Below are 26,262 nucleotides of genomic sequence, written 5' to 3' on the forward strand. Positions count from 1 at the left end.
GATGCTAGAGATTGAAATTGCTAATGTTGGAGTTTCTGAAATACAAAAATCTGTATTAAATTACTGTTAAGGATTGACGGATTTGAGGAAAACATCATTTGCTGACATAGTTTTATATGGGATTTAGTCCTTAATTTTAGTAATAGCCAAGGGCGCTTAATTCCAGAACCAATTGCCTGCTTGTTGATATTCTTTAAAAAAAATTTTTATTGGAGTTTTTATTTTTTTAGAGCAGTTTAAGGTTCACAACAAAATCGAGGTGAAGATATAGAGGTTTCCCATGTACACCTGCCCTCACATAAGTATTAACAACCCCTGCCGCCACCAGAATGGTACATTTGTTACGGTTGATGAACCTTTAGTGGTTCATCGTAATCACCCAGGGTCCATAGTTTACATTAGAATTCACTCTTGTTGTTACACATTCTAAATATTTGGGTAGATATATAATAGCGTGTGTCCATCATTATGATGTCATATGGAGTATTTTTACTGCCCTAGAAATCCTGTGTTCCACCTATCCATCCCCTCACCCCAATTCCTGGCAACCACTGAATTTTTTACTAGTTATGAATAAAGCTGCTATAAACATCAGTGTGTAGGTTCTTGTGTGGATATACGTTTTCAGGTCATTTAGGTAGTTAACAAAGAGTACAATTGCTACATCCTATGGTAAGAGTGTATTTAGTCTTCGAAGAAACTGCCTAATTGTCTTCCAGAAGGACTACACCAGTTTGCATTTCCATCAACATTGTATGAGAGTTCCTGATACTCTGCAGTCTTGCTGGCATTTGCTGTTGTCAGTGTTCCAGATTTTGGCCATTCTGGTAGATTGTGGTGGTATGTCACTGTTGTTTTCATTTCCATTTCACCTGATGACAGGGAACATCTTTTCATATGCTATTTGCCGTCTGTAAATCTTTGATAAGATCTGGCTTGTCTTCTCATTCTCTTGACCTTGTCTTTCCCAGAGCAAAAGTTAATTTTAACTAAGTCTAGCTTATCAATTTTTTTTCTCTCACGGATTGTGCCTTTGGTGTTATATCTGAGAGGGTATCACCATATCCAAGGTCATCTAGGTTTTCTCCTCTGTTATCTTCCAAGAGTTTTATATTTTTGTGCTTTGCATATAGTTCCACAATCCATTTTGAGTTAATTTTTGTGAAAGTTAAGATCTGTGTCTAGATTCTTTTTTTCTTTTTTTTTGCATATGAATGTCCAGTTTTTCCATCACCAATAATTGAAAAGACTGTCTTTGCTCCATTGTGTTATCTTTGCTCTGTTGTCAAAGGTCAGTTGATTGTATTTATTTGGGTCTATCTCTGGTCTCTATATTCTGTTCCGTTCATCTATTTGTTGTTTTGCAGCACCACATGATCTTGATTGCTGGAACTTTATAGTAAGTCTTGAGGTTGAATAGTGCCAGTTCTCTAACTTTGTTTTTCTCTTTCTGTATTGTTTTGGCTATTCTGAGTTTCTTGCTTCTCTGTATAAACTTTAGAATAAGTTTGTCAATATCCACAAAATAACATGTTGGGATTTTGATTGGGATTGCATTGAATCTATAGCTCAAGTTGGATAGAACTAATATCTTGACAATATTGAGTCTTCCTATCCATGAACATGGAATAGCTCACCATTTACTTAGTTCTTTCCATTTATTTAGTTCTTCTTTGATTTTGTTTATCAGAGTTTTGTAGTTTTTCTCTACATGTACATTTCCTTAAAGATGTAGACCTTGTACATATTTTATTAGATTTATACCATGGTATTTCATTTTTTTGATGTATTAATGTAAATGGCTTAATGCTTTTAATTTCAAATTTTAATTGTTCATTGCTGGTATATAGGAATGCATTGTTTTGTATATATTAATCTTGTATCCTGCAACCTGTGGATATTCTTGATGAAATTGAAGTAATTTCAAAGAATGCCTTAAAAGTACTATATCTTAGTGTAGCTATAGAATATTTCATAGAATGTTACTTGTCTGATTTTAGTATTAAGTATGATATTCCTGAAGCTAGTTGAAGAGAATGTTCCAAGGAGGGAGGAATTCAAGTGTGTCAGATGCTGCTGATAGGTAAGTAGAAAGAGGAACAATACTTAACTATTGGCTTTAGCAACATTTCGTTGTTTATCTTTTGGTGAAGTTGTGAGGACAAAAGTGAGATTAGAATTAATAAGTATAGGTGATTCATCTGAGGAGTATGCTGTAAAGAAAGCAGAGAAATGGAAGGGGGAGTGGGGTCAAGAGTTTTTAAATTGTTTTTGCTTTTTATTTTTAGGATAGGAGAAATATGTTTGTATGCTGATAGAAACGAAATAGTAGCATGAGTAAAATTGGTGACATAGGAGAGAGATGTTAGAATTGCTGGAGTGATGTCATTAAGTAGTAGAGGATAGGATTTAGTATACAAATAAATGGTTTGACTTTTAAGTAGGAGCATGGATTCATACTAACAGGAGTATAGACAACTGCCTATACTGTGTTTGATGTGTAGATCTGGTGACATGCAGAAGGTCTTTTGACTGTTTCTAGTTTCTCAGTGAAATGGGAAGCACAGTCTTTGTTGTGGGTTAAATTGTTTCCCCCTAAAAGGTATGTTGAAATCCTAACCTCCAGAACCTGTGAGTGTGACTTGTTTGGAAACAGAGTCTCTGCAGATGTAACCAAGTTAAGATGAGTCATACTTAATTAGGGTTGACTGATATCCCTATTAGGAGAGAGAAATTTGGACAGAGACACAGACACTTAAAAAAGAAAGCCATGTGAGAATGGAGGCAGAGATCAGAGTGATGGAGCTACAAGCCAAGGAATGCCAAGGTTTGCTGGTAGCCATAAGAAATTAAGAGGCAAGAAAGGATTCTTTTCAAGAGCCTTCAGAGGGCATATGGCCCTGCCAATACTTTGATTTCTGGCTTCCAGCCTCCAGAACTGAGAATAAATTTCTGTTGTTTTAAGCCACCTATTTTGTGGTACTTTGAGCACCCCTTGAAAACTAATACTAGTCTTCAACTAGGAGTGAGAATGGGGGAAGGCTTGGTGTTTTGATTTCTCAATGTTTTTTAAACTTTTCTTTCTTTGACCTAAGGCTTCTTATAATACCAGGCTTCCTTGACACTTCTATTGGCTGGTGGGTAGAATGTTTCTAGGCTGTTTTTTAAAGGACAGAGCATTTTTTGGTTCTAGTTTTCTGACCTTCTTGCAATTCCACACACATGCCAGTAGGATTTAGAAGAGCTGGTTGCAGCACCCAGAACTGATAGACCCTCCCCTCCCCTACCATGGGCCACTGTAGAATCAGTTTATGATTATTGCTCTGGTTTTTTTTAAACGTTCTTATAAAAATTGTTTAACATACAGAAAAGTTGAAAGAATTTTATAGTAAACACCTGTGTATACTCACTGTCTAAAGCAAAAGTTCAACAAACTTTTCTGAAAAGAGCCAGATAGTAAATATTTTATGACTTGCAAGACATACAGCATCTGTTGTAACTATTTACCTGTCCCATTGCAGTAATCAGTCCAGCCATGGACAGTATGTAAATAAATGAATGTGGTTGTGTTCCAATAAAACTTTATTTATAGATACTGAAATTTGAATTTTGTATTTCATATGTCATGAATTATTCTTCTTTTCATTTAGTTTCAACTTTTTAAAAATGTAAAAACTATTCTTAGTTCATGGGGCCATAAGAAGGTGGCAGATCAGATTTGGCCCACAGGCTATAGTTTGCTGACCTCTGATCTAGAGTTTACAGTGAACATTCTGCTATGTTTGCTTTATCACATACCTGTCCATCTATCTATCTCTCTGTCATCTAGCAGTTCATCTGTATTTTGATGCATTTCAAAGTTAGTTGCAGACACTACACTTTACACCTAAGTATTTCATTGTACATATCATTACTTAGAGTTCAATTTTTCGTGTGTGGTAAAATTTACTTGCAGTGAAATTAAAAAACAATTAAGTGTACCTTTTGTTGATTTTGACAAGTCATGCACCTATATAACCTATATCCTTATCAAGATATAGAATATTACCATCCCAGAGGAGCTCAGCCTTCCTCAGTGCCCTCCAAATCCTACCGCAGCCTTCGCCGCAGCCACAAGGCTGAAATGAAACAGAATGAGCAGTAGCTGTTGCCACTGCCGCAGCCTCCCCTGCCGGAGTGGGAAGAGATCGCAGATACCACGAATGGGATGCGTGTGTTTTTTTCCCTTGTCCTTCATTGTCTTTATTGACTGTTTTCTTGAGGGTTAACATCTCTATGGCCTCACATTCATGTTTTTGATTTCTTAAGATCTGTAGACTCTTATTCCTCTTTACATATAAAGATAGAATTTAATAGTATTAGTAACTGATCTAGATTTAAAAATTTATGATAAAGGGTGTTGTTGAATTTTCTTAGCCACTCTTACCTTGAATTTGAGGACAAACTTCATGGTTTGCAGTAGATTTCACGCTGACTGTAGAGTATTGGTAGCATGCTGACGATCAGTCTTCTCCCATGGGTATACAGACAAGCAGTAACTGAGACCCCTGTCCACTGTGGAAGTTAGGAAGGAGTTTATCACTGTACAGCTGTTCTTTCTTTTTCTCTTTATGCCTTTATGACAGCTTAAGGTTATGTGAGGGCACTGACCTGTTTCTCTCTGTGGTGACATTGTGCTGGGTCAACTTGGCTAACCAGAAATACATTTCCCAGAATTTCCTTCTCTGTATTGTTCAGTTAGCATTGATCACAAAAGACATTTTGTGGAAGACTTTTAAGAGGGAAGTGAATTGGCCAGTATGCTTTTTGACTCTCTGAGGATTAGTGCTGAGTACCAGGCACTGTGGCAGCTCTCACACCACATCACTGATTTGCTAGCTCACTTTGTAGGTCTGGGGTAGCACGTGGACTTCAGTGCCTTCAGCTGCTGCCAGATTTCCCCCTTCTGCATCTCTGAATATTTGCCCTGCGTGTATAGCTCCCAAGTGAAGGGTGCATGCTTCTCCTGTACATCACCCTTGGTGTCAGGGTTGGGTTGGTGACAGTTCCTGTCATCCTTACAGGTTCCAGTCTGCTCTTGCTCTCCTTCTTGTCCAGTTCCCTTGCTGCCTGCTGGCCTGGTTGACCTGTAGTGACTTCAGGGTCAAGACTAGATGCAGAGGCAACAGCCTGCACCTACCACTCCTGCAACTCTCACAGCTGAGTAAGATCTGACCACTGTAATAAATCTCTCTTCTTTATCACCCATACCGGTTCTGCCTCTTTGAACTGAACCCTAATTGATATACCCTACCTATTCCAGGGTTCATGCTAGAAACTTTTCATATTTGATCATGTATTTAGAGAGTTATTTCTAACTGCTCATTTTGTCTTCCAGAAAGTTTTCTGTTTCTCTTCTAATCTTGGCACCTTTTCCTTATTTAATGCTGCTATGTATTCTCATGTTTAATATTTGATCTGACATAGCAGTGGTATTTTAAACCTTTAATAGTTTGGATTAAAAGTCCTAATTGTGCTTAAATACTAGTTTTAAAAACACTTAAGTAGACATAACAGTCTTTTAAAAATAGTTGAAGTCTTTTTACCATAAAGACCCACTTAACAAAACAGTGAGCTAGAAGCATACAAAAAACCCAAAGAAGTTTTTACATTTAAATGGCCTAGAGTGAGGTAGAAGTGTCATAAATTGGCATGATGACAGAAGCATGGTGAGAAGTGTTTGACAACCAACAGAGAGACGTATTTTCACATTATGCTCCAGTTGTGTAATGTAATATGATGTGATCAATTATGAAGTAAGGTCTTGTACTTTTCTTTTTGGCAACTTTAAAGTTTGAACACCTGTTTCAGTGACATGCATTTTTTTCATTGCAATTGGTTAATGTATGTTTTGCTTTTATCATGTTTATTTAATATCAAAGATAGTATATTTTTGACTTTTGCAGTTGACTTTTTTGTTGGCAATAGACAGGATTACTTAACCGTTCAGGTTATTTGATGCCACTTTTGGCTCCAAATGAGATTTTGTTACAATGCTTTATTTTCTTCTGCAACACTTGTGTATAAAAGACAGTATAATAAATAATTGTTGAATGAATTATGCCAGATAGAGAAGTCCAAAACTATTATTACATTTTAGCATAATAGATTTTAAATATTAGTGAATAATTTCATAACTTTATAAAGTACAAAATTACCATTGATATGGTTGTTTGAAAAAAACACTTTTATTTCCATGCATTTGTATTGCATATTGAAGTTTCAGCATAGTGAACTGTTTCAAATATGTCACTTGTGTAATGCATTGTAAAGCACTGGTTTAAAGCTGAATACCAAAGATGGTTGTATAATCGTGTTTCTTTCTTCATTCCATTGTCTTCTCTACACCTGCCATTTATACCCATAGAATTATAATTTGATATGTTAATATATTGAGACTATGAGCTGAATGTTAGTGGAAATGAATGTTTTCTAGGTTTGCAATTAAGCTCATTCCTAGGGTCTCTTTTTTAACCATTAAAGATTATTGATTGCTATTCTATATTTTAATAAGAATTGGTAAAATTGATTAAATTTTGTGTTTTTAGTCTTAGGTTCATGAATGAAGTTTTCCTCTTTGGAAAGAAGGTTTTTGTTAGGAATTATCTGGACTTGTGCCTTTTCCTTAAGTAATTCCTCTTTTTTTTTTTTAGAGGAAGCTTTTTTTTTTGGTCAGTTGTCTTATTATTTATTTATTTTTTGGCTTATTGACATATTGGGCTAGCACCATCTTCTGAGAGTTTGTTACATTACAGTTTAATATTAAAGTCTAAGTGATATTTTATAATTAAGAAAATGCTTTTAGTTTTTATGAAAATTTTAAAAAATGTCTATAATCAGTTTGGTTAAAATGTGTTTTGATGACCGTAAAAACAAAACTACCTTAGAACTTGACTTTGTTCTTACTGTTGTAAACATTTATACACATTCCGTTTCCTCTTGTAGTTGAAGTATTCATTCATTCATTCGTTCATTCATGAGTGCTTTTGATGTACCAAGCACAGTGGTCGGAAAGACAGTATGATAGTGTTGTCCTAGAGTAATGTACTTGATATACAGGAGGACTTTACAGTAGAAGTAAATACTTAAACAGAATCTTAATATGCAGAAATATGCCATACAGAGAAGGACAAGAAATAACAGTTCAGAAAGAAGTAAAAAAAAAAAAAAATGAATAACGCCTCAGAAGCTAGGAAATAGTCTAAAATATAAGAGAAATTTATATTTGTTGCAGCTGGAGCATAAGGTACAAGGCAGAAGGAGTTGAGAAACAGAGACAATATTCTAAGGAGTTTGGATTTTCTCCTAAGAGCTATAGAAAGCTGCTAAGGGATTTTAAACAGAAGAATCATTTGAGCAGTGGTGTAGAGCAAGGGTCAACATACTACAGCATGCTGCTTTTTTTGTATGGCCAACTGCCTAAGAATGGTTTTTACATTTTTAAATGGTTAGAAGAAAATCAAAAGAAGGATAATATTTCCTGACACCTGAAAATTATATGAAAATCAAATTTTAGTGTCCATAAATAGTTTTATTGGAACAGAGCCACACTCATCTGTTTGCATCTTGTCTGTAGCTGCTTTTTCACTACAGCGGCAGAGCTGAGTAGCTGCTGTGAAGAACATATGACCTGCAAAGCCTGAAATATTTACTCTCGGGCCCTTTACAGAGAACGTTTTGCCAACACCTGGTTTAAATACACCAATTAAAATGCAGAGATAGAATGGATAGAAAAGCAAAACTCAACTCTATGCTGCCTATAAGAAACCCACTTTATTTTTTTAATTTCTAAATTTTTATTATTTTTAATTTAATTTTTAATTTAGTCGATTTACAATGTGTTACTTTCTGGTGTACAGCATAGCGATTCAGTTCATATATATAAATTATTTTTCATATTAGGACCTTGTTATTTATTCTGTATATAGCAGCTTCTATCTGCTAATCCCGGATTCCCAATTTATGCCTCCCTTGCCCTTTCTCCTTTGGTAATCGTAAGTTTGTTTTCTATGTCTATGAGTCTGTTTCTGTTTTGTAAGTAAGTTCATTTGTGCCATTTTTTCAGATTTGATATGCGATATCAAATTCCTCTGTCTGACTTACTGCACTTTCACTTAGTATAATAATCTCTAGGTCTGTCCATGTTACTGTAAATGGCATTACTTCATCCTTTTTAATGGCTGAGTAGCATTTCATTGTATATATATACCACAGGTTCTTTAGAAACCCACTTTAAATATGAAGATACAGGTAGGTTAAAAGTAAAAGAATGGAAAAAGATACATTCTGCACATTCTGATCAAAAGAAAGTTGAAGTACCTGTATTATACCAGATACCAAGAATTTATCAGGGATAAAGAAAGACATTAAATAATGATCAAAGGGTCAATTCACAAAAAAGGCATCACAATCCTAAATGTATATAAACCCACCAGCAGAACTTCAAACTGCTCAGAGAAGAAACCAATAGAACAGAGAAGAGAAATAGACAAATTTACCATTGCAGTTGAGACTGAAAGACTCCTCTCAATACTGATAGGACATGTAGAAACTAATTAATAAGGATATAGAGACATCAACCAACTGGACCTGATTGACATTTACAGTACATTTAATCTGACGATGGCAGAATATTCATTGCTTTCAGGTGCACATGGAACAAGAGAGACCATATTCTGGCCTATAAAAAAAAGCCTTAACAAAGTTAAAAGAATTGGATATGTTCTCTGACGATAATGGAATTAAACTAGAAATCAATAACATAAAGATATTTGTAATATCCCCAATTAGTTGGAAACTAAACAGCTCATTTCTAAATAACCTGTGGATCAATGAGGAAGTCACAAAAATTAGATATTTTGAATTGAACAAAAATGAAAATGCTACATATCAAAATTTGTGAGAAACAGCTAAATAGTGTTTAGAGAGAAATGTTTAGCATTATTAAATGCTTATGTTTAAAACAGAAAAATTTCTCAAAATCAGTGACCTAAATGAGCTTTCACCTCGAGAAAATAGAAGATGAAAGGCAAATTAAACCTAAAGCAAGCAGGAGAAAGAGAAAAGTAAAGTGAAAAGTAGAAAGAAAAAGCAGTAGAGAAATCAGTTAATCAAAAGCTACTTTGAAAAGATAAATAAAATTGATAAACTTCTAGACAAACTGGCTCTGAAAAAAGAAGATACAAATTACAGTATCAGGAATAAAAGAGGGGAATTTACCACAAATCCTGTGGGTATTGAAAAGAGAATAGGGAATATAATGAAAAGTTTTACTTCCATAAATTTAAACTGATTAAATGAACAAATTCTTTTAAAGATGAAAACTACCAGAGTTTACTCGAGAAGAAATAGATAACCTGAATACTGCTGTATTTATGGAGGAAAAAACTGAATCTATCATTTTAAATGTTCCCACAAAGACAGCTACAGACCCAGATGATTTTCCTGGTGAATTCTACCAAACATACATGGAAGGAATAACATCAGTTGTGTATATATCCTCCCAGAACATGAAAGAGGAAGGAGCACTTCTCAACTCATTTTATAACAGCAGCGTTCATCTGATACTAAACCCAGAAAAAGACAGTGGAAGGAAAGAAAACTACAGACTAACATCCCTCATGAAGGTAGACACAGAAAATCCTTAATGAAATATTAACAACTTGAATTTAGTAATATATGAAAAGGATGCTACATCATGATCAACTGGGGTTTATCCTAGAAATACAAGGCTGGTTCAGTTTTCAAAATCAATTAATATAATTTACTGTATAAGTAGGCTGAAGGAGAAAAACTATGTGATGGTCTCAATAAATACATGAAAACATTTGATAAAGTTTAACATTCATTCATGGTATTAAAAAAAAATCCCCTGAGCAAACTAGGAATAAGAAGTAACTTCTTCAACCTGATAAATGGCATCTATGAAAAACCTACAGTTAACATCATACTTGATAGTGAATTAGTGAATTCTTTCCTCCTAAGATCAGATACAAGGCAAGGATGTTCACTCTCAGCACTCCTGTATTCAACATCATTCTTGAAGTCCTAGCTATTGTAAAAAAGTAAGAAAAAAGATATATAAAACATACATATTAAAAAGGAAGAAATAAAACTACTCAGATTCTCACACAATATGAATAGCTACACTGAAAATCCCTGTGTGAGAAAATTATATAATTTTAATATAAGACCCAAATGAAAGAAGACAACTCCCATGTTCAGGGATACAGCAACTCAGTATTATAAAGATGGCTGTTCATCTTAAATTGATTTATCAATTCAGCATAATTTCAATCAAAGCCCAGTGCTGTTTGTGTGTGGTATTTAAGCAGACTGAGTCTAATACATATGTGGATGGATAAAGGGCGAAGGATAGTCAGTATGTTCCTAATGTACCATGTGAGGAGCATTTGCCAGGCCAGTGATCAGATCTCTATATAAATAGCTTGTAATAAAGACAATGTGGAATTTACTCAAGGAAACAGAACAGAGATGCTGGAAACAAACCCTCACATAAGGGAACTTTGATGCTATAGTGAAAGTCCTGTTGAAGATCTTCAAGAAAGAAGAGAATGTTTATTAAGTAGCCCTGGAATAGTTGCTTGTATTTACAGAGAAGAAGAAAATAGTGCCTGTATTACTGCCACAGACAGAAATTAGTTCCAAATGGATTAAAGGCTGAAATGTTAATGGTACAACTTTTTTAGAAGAAAAAAATGAAAAATGACTTTCCTACCTTGGGATGTGGAAGGATTTCTTAAACAAGAAGTAATGGCTAAATTTCAGTGTTGAATATATCAACCACTTAAGATAAACACTTTTGTTTCTATCAAGTGATGTATTAAATAATTCAAAGAGATAAACCACAAACTGGGAGAAGGTATGTGTAACACAAATAACTGACAAAAGATTAGTATACTTTCACAAATCTACAAGAAAGACAACTCAGTAGAAAAAAGGACATAAAACATGAATAGGAATTTCACAAAAGAGGAACAGATAGCCCAGAGATGTATGAGAATAAGTGCAGTCTCATCACGGGTCAAGGAAATGTGAAATAAGACCACAGACAAGTAGTGAGATACAAATCAAGAAACCTAAGAAGTGGTAAGACACAGTGTGAATCTACAATAGTTCATCTTCACTGCTGGATGGATTATAAATTGGTACAACCACTTTGAAAATAATTTGACACTGTTCTGTAAAATTGAACATTCATAGACCCTATGATTCAACAGTTTTCCTCTGCTGAATGTCTTAGACTGCTACTCATATGTATCAGGTGACAGGGCGTGTACTAAGGACGTCATGGTGCTTCATTGAGGGTAATAGCTAACAGCTGTAAACAATTCAAGTGTGTCAGTTGGAGAAAAGATGTATGAAATGTGGTCTGTTCATATAAAGGTATGTTATATGGCAATGAAAGTGAATGAACTATTCCACTTGGGAAGACATGAATGAAACAATGTTGTGTGAAAAAAAGACAGTCCCAAAAAACTGCATAATGAGGAGACAGCTGTGTGAGAGCTAAGATGCAGACTCCGGAGCTGGACTGCCTGGGGCTTGAGTTCTGGCTCCAGCTCTCGCTAGATGTGGTCCTTACGTAAGTCACTTATCCTGTCTATGCTTTAGTTTTCTCATCTGTCAATGATGGTTCTTGTGAGGGTTAAAAGATTTAATATGTGTAAAGTGCCTATAAAATGGTGTGGTGCTAAATAAATGTTAGCTATTCTTGTTACTCTGAATTCTATTGCTGTTAGGCAGTTTTGTCTTTATTATTTGCTTTTTGTTGTTATTTTAAATTATGTTTTATTATTTGCCATCTCCCAATGGGTCTAATATAAGGTTTCCAATTGATGGCAATTGGAAAATAGAGGGAAATATAAAAAAAAATTAAATAACAATAATACAATTGCTAATTGAAGCAATTCTTACTATGGTTTCTGTTCCTTGCAAGATCTCAGGATATACTAGTGTCTAAGGAAGACAAAAACACCTCTTTTTTTTCCCCATACAATTCTATGTATAAAAGGCATAATTGAACTTGGACCTTATTATACTATCTATCATGTACAACTTTGCAGATAAACCTGTGTAGTCCTGTGTCAATATGAAATCTCTAGGAAGAGTTCCTATGGAGACTGCCTGAAACATGAATTTAAAAGAAAAGTCAGTAAGCAATAAAAGTTGTAGACAGACACAAATATAGAAAGATTTACTCCATGGTGTTATGTCTTCATTTAGACCTATAATTAACATTTTATCCTGAAGTTAAATAAGTAATTATCCATTATCCGTCACCAGTGGGAATTTAGGGAATCCAGTGAATGGTACTAAATAAGTGGAAATAATATGAATTTCTACATGCTCCCCTTCCTGCAGTCTTGCTGCTGGCTGCTATTGATGTTGTTCTGTGACTCCACAGAGTTAACAGTATTCATCATTATCCCTTAAGAATGCTTATAGGTCTGTTTGCAGATATGTATGTGACTATGTAATAGAAATGCAATTGACACAACACTGTAAACTGTACTTCAATAAAATATATATATACAAAAAAAGAAATACAATTCAAAGTGATTAGGCAAATCTTATACCAATATAGAGAATCTGTAAAAGTGTTGGAGAATTACTAGAAGCAAAAAGTAATTGTGGGAATGCAGTTTGGTGCAGCCACTATGGAAAACAGTGTGGAGATTCCTCAAAAGACTAGAAATAGACTTACTGTATGACCCAGGAATCCCACTCCTGGGCTTGTATCCAGAAGGAACCCTACTTCAGGAGGACATTGCACCCCAATGTTCATAGCAGCACTATTTACAATAGCCAAAACATGAAAACAGCCTAAATGTCCATCAACAGGTGACTGGATAAAGAATAGGTGGTATATTTATACAATGGAATACTACTCAGCCATAAAAACTGACAACATAACGCCATTTGCAGCAACATGGATGCTCCTGAAGAATGTCATTGTAAGCGAAGTAAGCCAGAAAGAGAAAGAAAAATACCATATGAGATTGCTCATATGTGGAATCTAAAAAACAAACAAACAAACAAAAACAAAGCATAAATATAGGACAGAAATAGACTCATAGACAGAGAATACAGACTTGCAGTTGCCAAGGGGGCGGAGGGTGGGAAGGGATAGATGGGGTTTCAAAATTGTAGAATAGATAAACAAGATTATACTGTATAGCACAGGGAAATATACACAAAACGTTATGTATGGTAGCTCACAGAGAAAAAAATGTGACAATGAGTGTGTATATGTCCATGTATGACTGAAAAATTGTGCTGAACACTGGAATTTGACACAACATTGTAAAATGATTATAAATCAGTAAAAAATGTTAAAAAAAAAAGACAAAGATCTGGTGGAGTCAGGTAACAAATAATTCAAGAGAAAATCCACAAGATTCATGACATATATACGTAGGTCAAAGGAGTGTGATTTGGTAATTAAGGTAAACAAGGGAAGATTGTGAAAAAGTGTTTTTGCAACAGTTACCCTTCTTTATGATCATATGAAAAATTCAGTTTGAAGACTCTTATATTGCTGTAATTTTCCTAGTAATTTTTAATATAGTGAGATATACATACAGAAGAGTATATAAAATATATGTATAATTTAAAGAATAGCTATTCTTGGCTCAATAAACAGTACTGCCTAGCACCCCAGAGGCCAGCCAGTGACTTAAACAATCCTCTCTCTACCTTCAAAGTTAACTACTATCCTCTGTCCTGATCTTTTTCCCTTGGTCTTCTATTTTGGTTTCATCATCTGTGTATGCTTCACTGAGTAATGTTTAATTTTGTAATTTTATGATATGAATGCTATTTTTTATGTGTATTCCTTTTTGTCTTTCTTCTTTTGCTCAACATCTTTGTGATACTCATTCTTAACGTGGTGTGAGACTCTAGTTCATTAATTTTCAGTACAGTATAGTATTCCCTGTAAAAATGAAGAAAAATATATGATGTTAGACACAGCTGATATTTTGTATTTCTTTTAAGAGCCTAAAAATGTTTTTCTTTATTCGACAAATACTTTGCATGTGGCTGTTGTGTTGTGTGCTTTTTTATTTGTTTTTGTTTTTAGCTGCATATAACAAAAGAACCAAATAAGTGCAGCTTAAAAAATGATAAGCTTATTTTCTCAGTGTATTTTATTTCATAAAATCTTAATTTCATTGTCTCTAAAGCATCATGAAGTACTTAAAAGGAAAATCCTAACCTGAGGGAAACAAATGTTGGAATAAAGGTAGCAAATGTTCTTATTGTAGAAAACGGTATACACATTGGTAAGATAAGCACTAAAAACAGTAGAAAATGGGAAAAGGAAGGACATGGCATTTCACAAATAGATGAACTAGTATATAGGGAAAATGTTAAACTGCATTGAGGTTTTTTAGATTTATATTAGAAATTAAAGTAGTTTCTTTGATGACACCTTTTTCTTTATGTTTGTGGAACCTCATGATTTTCAGGCAGTTATGTTTTTTAAGAAGTTTGGTTTAAGAATCTATAAAGTCGAAGTCAAGTTCTGGTAATGTTTTATTTTCCTGCATTAGCAATTCTTCTAATACAGTGTGATTTACTGTGTCATCATAGAAAGACAGCATTAGAGCGTGTACATGGCGGGGTAAAATTAAACATATGCTCACAATCAAATTAATGTATTTCATCTGTCTTCAACTAATAACAATCTGTCATGTTATCTATCTGAGTAGGGGCATAAACAGTTTATTTTGTGTTTGGAGTAACTTCCTGGAGGTAGTTAATGTGACAAGTAGTTTGTTTGAATTGAGTATAACCAGATCAACACTCTAGATGTTTCCTTGATAACCTAAAAATTACTGTGAAAATCCGTACGAGTACTGTATTTGTATTTTGCTTCTTTAAGTTAGGCAGAGACGTATTTTACAATAATGTCACAGAGAATATCTATTTCTGCCATTGTATATGGACTAAGATGCATAAAAAGTTTATACTTTTAGTGATTTCTTTCCATTGACAGGGATTAGACAATAATATAATTATTTAGCATCGTGCAATACTTTCCCTTTTTTAAAAAACATGAAGTAATGCATTCTGGTTTGAATAAAAAAGTCATATTCATTGTAGAATATGTTCTTACAGCATGTTAAAAAATGAAGTTTTAGGAAAATAAGAATATTGTAAACTTTGAGGCCAATATAAAAAAATATATACAAACTATTGTAATGTTTTTCAGAATTTAAAAATTTTACTTCAAAGTTTATATTATTTAGTTTGATCAGTAGCTCTGATTATTATACATTTGATTTATAGTTTTTAAACTACTTACTACTCTTGATGCTGTATCGTTGAAAACTATTCTGTTTGTTATATTAGCAATCCTATATAAGTAGATACAATGGAGATCCTAAATATGGATGCCTGAATTCCAGTAAACAAATAGGACTTATAAACAAATAAGACTTAAAAAGAGAAGTTGTCATATACTTGGCTTATTAGCATTAGTGTGTGTATTTTAGAAGTCAAAATATATACATAATTTTAAGCACATGTAAATCAAATTTAATAAATTATTAAGGGTATTTTACTTGTCATGTGTGGGCTAATCATGATGGATCATTTTTAAACATTATGTAATTTCACAATTTGTATGTACAGCTGCAAGTACTTTGTAAAGAACTTTATATAATCAAGTGCTAGGCAAAGAGTATCTTATTTTATGATGCTGATGGGCTCGGTTTTATGATTTATTGTATGAATACTTAAAGTACTAATAAGCAATAATCAGATTCATAATAGTTCACTTTTTTATAATAATGAGCCTTTAAAGTTTGTATGTCTTTATTCTTTTAATTAAAACTCTAAATAAAACACTTTAAAATGACCATTCCAAAAGCTGATGTTCCTTCTTTGTGAGACACTGAATCTGGCACCAAATGGCTTGATTCTAATTCTGGTGCTAGCAGTGGGACTTTGATTAAATCACTGTGTGTGAAATTAGATTAATGCTTTACCTGTTTGTCAAGATTGTTATGGGGCCACAAAGTTTTGTAAGTTTTGAAACAGACTTTAGGTTGCTTCAGAAGTCTCTTAAAGTGGTTTCTCTGCATCTGTCTTGCCCGCCTGTTTCCTTTCTCCTCATAGTAGCCAGAGTAATTTTCTCAGATGCAAAGACCATGTTGTGCCATTGCTTACAACCCTCCACTGGCTTTGCATCGCTGTATTTGGGTAATAGCCTCACGTTAGACTGCACGTCCCCACTCTTGCTCATTATGCGTCTCTACTTTCCTAAATTGTACTCAGTCATTTTCCTCATCCAGATTTTGTCCTGGTTGTTCCAGTGACTGAAACATTTTTCTCCTCCAACCTCCTTTTAGCTTGATTGGCTTATTCTCATCTTTCAGACTCAGATCAAAGAGGTCTTCCATAACTACCATATAAAATTGTCATAATTGCTATCTTGCTTCCTGTCACTCTGTTACTCTTTATCTGCTCAGCAACACCTCTCCCCTCCTGCAATTTCTGATTATAAGTGTTACACTGACTTGTTTATGTGTTTACTTGTTTATCAGTCTTTCTTCCTCATTAATGTGAGAGTAACAGTGTCTGCTTTGTTTTCTCATTTATTGCTTGTGCTTAGCATAGTACTTGACACATAATAGGTGTGTATGTTTAATAAATGTTTAAAAGGTATTGTTTTACTTCTTTTAAAGAAGTTCCTGAAGTTTTTTTTGGATAGCCCGTGAATTTTGTAATTACACTGTTAATCTGAGTCATCTTTAGGTTGATTAACATGCGTTGTAATGACTAATTACTTTTGGGATAAAGAATAACCAGCTGCATGTGTGTGACTGTAAAACTTGCCATCTTCTATTTTTAAAGTTACGATATAGATAATGGCAATTGTTTATAATTTGTAAAGGAACTTACTAGTTTACAAGATAACTGAACAGAAAAAGAAGTCATAGTCCTGAAATCTGTAGGAATGCAACATTTTTAATCATTTGTAATTTTCTTTTGAATAGTCTCTGAATTTAGAAATAAAAGTTGTCACTGTGTAGTTAATGGAAATGCTTTGAATCCAGCAGGGAGAAGTTGAAGGTTTTCTTATATATGTCACCCACAAGAACTTCCTTTTTGTGGTTATATTTTTGCTCAGGTGGGCTGGACTGTGTGAGGTAAGATAGGTGAAATGCATAGCAGTATAGATGTTACCGATGTGCATATGAACTTCTTAGCATCCCATACAAGACTCTCATGTGCCAGCCTTGCTGATTTCACCAGCTCTTGGAAGCCAGGTTCTTTCAGATGCTTTTCATACATTCCTTTGGCAAGGAATGTACATCTTCTCTGCCCCCAAGGTTGTCTGACTAATTTTTCCTTATCCTTCAGGAGTTAGCTGAAGCATCATCTTCTCTGTGAGATCTTTCCTGTCCCCCTATGCAGTTTTAGAAATTTCCTTTCTCTATTACTCCTGTTGTACGTTGTCTTATATACTATATGACCGTTGTTGTTCTCTTGGTCTTAGAATTTCACTGTGTAGTATCTTTCCATATGTGTTCCTCTCAGCCTTCCCAGCCGTTAGCACATAGAAGATGCTGGGTAAATAGTTCACGAATAAATGAATGAATAGACAAATCACAATAACACTAGCTAATACTTATTGTGCCGGTCACATACTATGTACCAGTCATTGTTATGTGTGCTTTATGTGTTTAGTTATTTTACCTATTATAGTAACATGAGGAAAGTACTATTGTTGCCCCCTTTTGTAGATGGGAAAACTGAGACAAAGAGAAATTGCTCACGATTCCACAGATAGTAGCAGAACAAGGAATCAGACCCAGGCAGTTTGGTTCTGGAGACTTCTTTACTACCATGTCCTAATTCCTTTCCAGATTAATCAGTGAATTACTGAAGAACTGTAGTTTCTGTTGCATTTACTATAATGCAAACAATTGAGAAGTTCAGAAAAGTTATTTCTTGTATGAGACTGGTGTTTGTATATTATCTACCACTCTAGATAGTGAAATAGTAACAAAGACCATTTATTGGGATATGAAAAAATGTGCTGAAATGATAGTTTTTTTATGATGATATTTGACATAATGTGGTTTTTATCAGAATTGTGTATTGTTTATTAAACACCATTTATTTTCTGTTACTTATCAGAATCTGTTTCTGTATCCTAATATACAGGCTGCTTTATCCTGAAAGTCATCAAAGTAAATGAATTTTGTTCACATCACATCAATGTAGGGAATTATTGTTCCATTGGAATCAGCAGGGCCAAGTGAAGGGTGAAAGTGACAGCTGTAGATTCAGAATTCTCATTTGTTGCTTCTAAATCAAAACTCTGTACCTCAATAAAACCAAAATAAGATATTTTAAGAATATAGCATACTAAAATATTTATGGATGAGATGATATGTAATATGTTTTGATTTGCTTTAAGATAATCTAAGAGTGGGGATATGGCTGAAAAAAGATTAGTCATGACTTGGTAATTGTTCAGGCACTTTTCTTTATATCTTCCCACTAAGTGTATTAACAAAGGAGAATGCGTTTTTGTTTCCATACTACTTACTGTGTATTAACTGAGCCATTTTTTTTAACATTTTTTATTGATTTATAATCATTTTACAATGTGTCAAATTCCAGTGTTCAGCACAATTCTTCAGCTATACATGAACATATACACACTCATTGTCACATTTTTTTCTCTGTGAGCTACCATAAGATCTTATGTATATTCCCCTGTGCTCTACAGTATAATCTTGTTTATCTATTCTACAATTTTGAAACCCCATCTATCCCTTCCCACCCTCCGCCCCCTTGGCAACCGCAAGTCTGTATTCTATGTGTATGAGTCTATTTCTGTTTTGTATTTATGCTTTTTTTTTGTTTTTGTCTTTGTTTTTTAGATTCCACATATGAGCGATCTCATATGGTATTTTTCTTTCTCTTTCTGGCTTACTTCACTTAGAATGACATTCTTCAGGAGCATCCATGTTGCTGCAAATGGCGTTATGTTGTCAGTTTTTATGGCTGAGTAGTATTCCATTGTATGAATATACCACATCTTCTTTATCCAGTCACCTGTTGATGGACATTTAGGCTTGTTTCCATGTCTTGGCTATTGTAAATAGTGCTGCTATGAACATTGGGGTGCAATGTCCTCCTGAAGTAGGGTTCCTTTTGGATATATGCCCAGGAGTGGGATTCCTGGGTCATATGGTAAGTCTATTCCTAGTCTTTTGAGGAATCTCCATACTGTTTTCCTAACTGAGCCATTTAATGGCAGAAGAAAGAACATTTCTCCAATGGTTTGTGTTTTATTTGTTTTTATATTTCCCTAGTTACTAAAAATGCAAATGACTACTCTCAATTTATAATTAAGTTTAATGTACTGTTTGACTACATAATTGAATACTACATATGCAGAATCTCAGAGACAATTGTAACATTTAGATTTCTATTATCTTGCCAGTTATGACTTCAAGTTATCATTAGTTAATAACTCAATACCCAATATCTACTCAAGGAGAGGTTTATTGTTAACAAGAGTGATGTAAATCTATGTTATTTTACATTAAGGTATATATATTAGTTAAGGTAATGCTGGATGCCATAAGCAGACAGTCTCTAGTTTCAATATCTTTGCACAATAGAAATTTCTTATTTACTTAAAGACCAAAACCAGGTAATGCTTATCAGTGCTGGTGCATCTCCCTTCAAGAACCCCAAATCCTTCCATTTTCTGGAACTGCCATCTTCAACAGATGGCTTCATGGATTACCATGAAAAAGGAGAGTAAGGACTACCACACATGGAAGGCTTTTATGGGTCAAGCCTAACAGTGATGCATATCATTTCTTCATTACATTGATCAGAAGTTAGCCTCACGGCCACACCTAACTGCACTCCAAGCTGGGAAATGTAGTGTAGGTTGATGAACAGCTATCTGGTTGGCTCATCTTTTCTTTATTTATCTGTTTAACTCTTCTTTTTGTTGAAAGTAGTGAAGGATCTTAGATTTTACCCTACTTACAAGCTAACAAGTTAGCCTGCTACCACATGGATGCAGGCAGAAGGCATGAGGCTCCTGGAATCGGAAATAAAGGAATTTATTACTCCTAGCATAGCAAGCAGGATGAGCTCCATGATTGTGTCGGTTCCTAGGACAGTGTGAGGGGACCTACACAGGTGATCTGTATGCAGTGGTTTCTATCACAGCTGAGGAGTACTGGGCTTAGGAAACCTAAATCCTTTATAATGGGCTCCAGGTAAGCCTCTGGACTTTGCTCTGGAGGGAGGTGCTATTTTATTATACTAGACGACGAACAAACTTACACCTTATCCCTGGGGGAGACACTTTCTCTGTGTAGGTTGATTGCCACACAAACATCCTTGAAAGGATAGTTCAAAACAAAAGCTGTTATTTAAAAATGTTATTTTTCTCAATTTTAATTTAAAAAATTTTATTTTAAATCACAAGTGTATTTTTCTTGCCATTTATTTATGCACATTTATACATATATATTATGCTTACAAAGGAGTTTTATTGTGTGCAATTTTGTACTATTTAATATCCTGTACTGTTGTGTATTTCACTTGATAGTCTTTTTTCCCAGCTTTACTGATACATAACTGACATATAACATGGTATAAGTTTAAGGTGTACAGTGTGTTTGATACACTTATATATTGCACAGTGATTACTACCATCATCACCTCACATAATTAACATTTTTGTGGTGAGAACATTGAAGATTCACTCTCTTAGCAGCTTTCAAATATGTAGTATAGTATTGTTAACTATAATCACAATGTGTACATTAGAATCCCAGAACATATTTGCCTTATAATTGGAAATTTATACCCTGTGACTAACATCTCCACACTTCCCCTAATCCTCAGCCCCTGATAATCACCATTCTACTCTGTTTCTGTGAATTTGGCTTTTTAAGATTCTGTATATAAGTGATATCATACAGCACTTGTCTTTCTCTATCTGACTTATTTCTACTTAGCATAATGCCCTCAGGTTTCAGGCACGCTGTTGCAAATGGAAGGATTTCCTTCTTTCTCATGGCTGAATAATACTCCATTGTATATACATGTATGTATCACATCTTTTGTATCCATATCTGTTGATGGACATCAACGTTGTTTCCATGTCTTGGCTATTATGAATAATGATGCAGTAAATGTGAGAGTGCAGATATCTCACTGAGATTCTGTTTTTATTTCCTTTGGTTATATACCCAGAAGTGAGAGTGCTAGATCACATGGTAGTTTTGTTTTTAAGTTTTTGAAGAACCTTCATACTGTTTTCCATAGTGACTGTACCAATTAACATTCCCACCTGCAGTGCAAAAGAGTTCCCTTTTCCCCACATCCTTACTGACATTTGGAATCTCTTGTCTTTTTCATGATAGTCATTCTAACAGGTGTGAGATGATAGCTCGTTGTGGTTTTCATTTGTGTTTCCCTGATGATTAGTGGTGTGAGCATCTTTGCATGTACCTGTAGGCCATTTATGTCTTCTTTCAAAAAAAGAAGTCTATTCATTTCCTTTGCCCATGTTTTTAATTGGATTGTTTGTTTCATACAATTATTTTCATACAATTATTGAGTTTTTTGATGTTAATTCCTTTTCAGATATATGATTTGCAAAAATTTTCTTCTGTAGGTCGCCTTTGCATTTTGTTGATAGTTTCCTTTTGAAAGCTTTTTAATTTGATGTGGTCCCACTGTTCATTTTTGATTTAGTTTCCTTTGCTTTCAGTGTCAAATCTGAAAAATCATTGCCAAGATCTCACTTAATAGTCTTCGAGTTCATGATTTTGAATGGTCAGAGAGTATTGTGTTATGTGGTTGTATTATAATTTAACTGTATTTCTGTTTGGGGACATTTATATTGCTTCCATGATTTTTTTATATAACAATAATTCTGTGGTGAAGATATAATTCTTATTATACATCCCTAATATGTTCCTCAAGATAAACTCTCTCAAATTGTGTTATGTGGTCGTAAAGCAGAAATGTTTGAAAGGCTCAACACACATTTTCTGAATTGCTTTTCAGAAAGCCAGTAGTACCAGCTCTCATCAGCACTGGGTATTCTCTCTCTTTTTTTTTTATATTTTGAAAGGAAACCTCAGTGCTCCATTTTTTTTTTCAGTTGCATCTCTTTGCACACTGAGATTGAATAATGTTTTCACAGGTTTATGTGAAACATTATAAAAAGGCCTTTAAGATGGCATAATATTCTGGAAAATGTAATTATTAGTCATATTTCTGAGAAAACTTTACTTCTTACTGGATTGTTATTATTCCAGGAAGCCCTGAAATGTGCTTTTGTTAGTATCTCTTTCTTGCTGTAAACCTAAATTATAAAATATGAAATACTGTAATTTGTATTTTTAAAATATATTAAACTAAAATTATACATATTACTCTTTCAAACAACTTTACAAGTTATATCAAAATTATTCTTGTTAGCCAAAATTAATTGGATTCTCTTAGACTTCTATTTCATGTACCATGTGATTTTAAGAACATGGCAGATACACTTAGATCTTTTTTTATTTGTTTGTTTTTAGTCTTTTTTTTTTTAATCTTTTTTTAGGGGGGTAATTAGATTTATTTGTTTTTTTAATGGAGGTGCAGGGGATTGAATTTAGGACCTCTGCATGCTAATAAGCACACACTCTACCACTGAGCTTATACCCCACCCCCCAGACTTGGTATCTTGATAACTTTTTTTCTTTCTTTCCATTTCAGTGTCCAGGTCAAGCTGAGTAAGCCAAGTGATTTTTTTTTTTTTTTGAACAGTTTGTTTTGACAGTATAAAATTTGGATTTCTTGTCTGTCTAATGCAGTCTTAGAATTTTTTTCATCTTCATGCTTTTTTACTCCTCATTTATTTCAGCTGCCTGGAAAAGCCTTTGCCATGGATATTGTTGATTTATCTCCTGCACTCTTATCCTATATGGCTCTGTCATCTGCTTTTCAGACCCCAGTTTTGTCCTTCTGTAACTTCTGAGATCTTTCCATTGGGCCTTCATGAATTTACAAATAAGACATCAATAAAATTCTTATATTCTCAACATCTTCCTTGAACAAAAGTTTTTACACTACTTCTTTCACTTGGCTCTCCCATAAGGACAGTACTGCCTTCTCCTGAAGCTGTTTCAGATGTTGAGGTCCCTCCTTATCACTAGTACTGGAGGTGAGGTAGATGACCTTCTTGTTACGTATTGCTCTTTCCAGATTATTCTCCTTCATCTTTCCTAAAAATCCTTAGATTTGAATATCAAGCTGCATGATTATACCTGCTGCTACTTATATTTGTTGGAGTTTTCAACCAACCCTTTAATCACTGCCTTGAGTTTCTTGAAGATTTTGGCTGTTGGGTCACAGTCACGCCATCACTGTTGCTTTCATGATTCTTGGTAATCTCAGTATCCATACAGATTATCCTTCTAATACTTTGGTCTCTCAGTTTCTTGAATTTCTCATCTTCAACAATCTTGACTCCCCCATCTACACTTACCATAGTTATTCTGAAGACCTAGTCATTATAAGTTTCTGTACCCTCTCCATGACATCAATATCAGTTTCATCCACCACAGTCTATTATCTCTTGTCCTTCTAGCTCACTTCCTTTGGTAACCCAACTCCAATAATTTTTAAACCACACAAGACCTTAACATCAGTTGATCTTAGCAATTTTTCATTTTCCTGAACCCCCTCCTTACCCAGCTTAGATTCCATGCTTCGTCAACATAATCACTCCCTTGCATTTATTGTCTTCAGTTACCTGCCTTTCTTTTTAGTAATTGTACGTGGTTGGGAAAACCAAAGCTCTACTTAAATGCAAATGTTTATCTACTCAGCACCTCCATTCATGCAGCTGAATATGAGTGGAACAAAACCTACAAAACACTGTCTCATTTAATATTCAGGTTAACTATCTTCAAGTGACTTCTCCATATCTTTTACATCCCATGTCATATCTATGAGCATTTCTTATTCACTTTTTATTCCAAAAATCATATTGAGACTCAGCCCCACTTTTTATCATCTCTGTTGCTCTCACTCTTGTCCAAACTACCATCTTCTCTTTCCTACATTTTTACTATAACCTCCTCAGTGGCTTCTCTGCTTTACGTTTGACTGTAGTTTATTCTCAACAAAGCAGTCCAAAAAAACCTTTTAAAATGTAGATCAGATTGCATCTTTTTTTTCCTCACAACCACCCATGTTTCTTCTCACGTTTCTTACAGAGACCTACCCACCCTGCGTAATATGGTTCCTGGCTTTTTAAGCCTCATTTCCTGCTGTTTCCCTCTCTGAGTCTTTTCAGCCACCCTGGCCTCCTGGCTTTTCTCTGAATCTGCTAAATGTATTCTTCCTTTAGGGCCTTTCACTGTAGTTTCCTCTGCTTGGAAGGCTCTTCCCCAGGTTTCCTTGCTCCTTAGTCTTCATAAGGTCTTTGACCTGTCTATTTAAATAGCACTTCCTCTCATGTACCCCCTTGTTTTCCGCATTAGATGTATCAGCGTTTGCCATACTATATACTTTACTTGTTGGTCTCTTTCTCTTCATTAAAATGTAAGCTCATTGTTATACCTGTAGCACCTAGGACACTGCCTGGCTATAGTAGGCACTCAGATTTGTTGAACAAATGAATGAATGATTGACAAAGTGTTTATCCACTGAAATGGTTAGACACATGTTTAAGCAAGCTGTAGTATGATTGAGCTGAAAGAAATTGCATGTTACAATGTTAATGCCTTTGTCCCTTCAGTTGCTAGATAATTGGAAGGATAAGCACCAAAATGTTAACAGTAGTTGTCTCTAGTTAGTGGCATTTTTTGTATCATTTTCATAATTGTTTTTCTGAGTATTTGGGAAATGATCATGTATTACTGCTATTAGGAGATTTTAATTCCATTTTCAAGATAAAATACAAGAGCTAGCATAGCGATGTGGTTCACTGAAGGACATAAGGGAAACTCAATCACAGCAGTAAGACTGTTATCTCATGTCCATTAGATGAATACTGGACAGTAATTTTAAGGACACTCTTAAGAATAGAAGAAAAGAAAGAATTCACTAGTATCTCACTGTACCTTCATCTTCAAAATTTACATTTCTGAATTATTTAGAATGAAGTCCTCTAGCAACTTGAGTCCTCTTAAGTGCTGCCTGCTGAATTCTAACACAGTAGGGGAAGCCTTTGTAGTCAAGGCCTTCTGTGAGGGCCTTTTTTGTATCTTCTGTCTCATTTGTCAGAATCTCAGTTACTTAAAATAACTTTTATGATTCTTAACCATCTTTTTATGTTCATAGTACTGGTGGTGACTTTTTTAGGACCTGGATTGAACTTTTTCATCTTTGGCTTCTCACAGCTTACCACAGTGCTTGGTACATAACAAGTACTCAGTAAATGTTTATTGAATAATTTTTTTCAGTTGATCAGTGATAGTATTAGTCTCTCATAGTTACCTTTGCTAGGAAAAAACTTTTGCTTGGATAGTAAATCTCCCATTGCTGTATAGATAAACTTATGTGGTAGTGAGAAGTTGTGGGGTGTGGGTGGGGGAGAGGGAGAGAAGAAAAAAAAAGAAGGAAAAGACACAACAATGATGGACTATTTCATTAGAAAAGACAAATGCACCCACTCGTTGAATTACAGACTTTTTTTTATTGGAAAGGGATTTCATTGGGGAATTTTCCTAGTGACATGATTTGTTCTACTCTTGTTGAATTAGGAAAGTATTTTAACTTCAATATTATGATAAACTAGATGTATAAATGTCAGTGCTAATAGCTTAGTATTTTAGTCTTCTCAAATTGATGCCTGTGGTATCTGGACATTTTTTGGCCTCTTCTTGTAAATAAGGTCTCAGTGATGTTTAAGGAACAGCAACTTGTGGCCAGAAAATAAAAAAGCTGCATATTATCCAAGTTAAGCAATATAAACGGGACTCAGGAATCCCCCACTAGATCAAAAATCTCCTAGAGAAGGATGTCCTGAGCTTACAAACTAGAAGCCTTCAATCTAATTTTAAATAAAGCCTTTTACGTAGTATGAGAGCATTTTTTAGTTGATAATCAATTGGCACTATTATGTAGGCTTACTAGATTTGCAAATTTACAAGTTTTTACAAGTCAGTTGGGTCCCTTCCTCAGGAAATCAGTTTAAGT

The 26,262-nt window shown here is 34.5% G+C and overlaps 1 protein-coding gene across 3 annotated transcripts in view; it reads left to right on the forward strand.

Moving 5' to 3' along the window:
* RAB28 (RAB28, member RAS oncogene family) overlaps window positions 1–26,262 on the forward strand; it is a 163,765-nt gene that overhangs the window by 39,250 nt on the left and 98,253 nt on the right. The window lies entirely within an intron of this gene.

Source organism: Vicugna pacos, chromosome 2, assembly GCF_048564905.1.
Source record: "Vicugna pacos chromosome 2, VicPac4, whole genome shotgun sequence".
Classification (NCBI taxonomy): Eukaryota; Metazoa; Chordata; class Mammalia; order Artiodactyla; family Camelidae; genus Vicugna; species Vicugna pacos.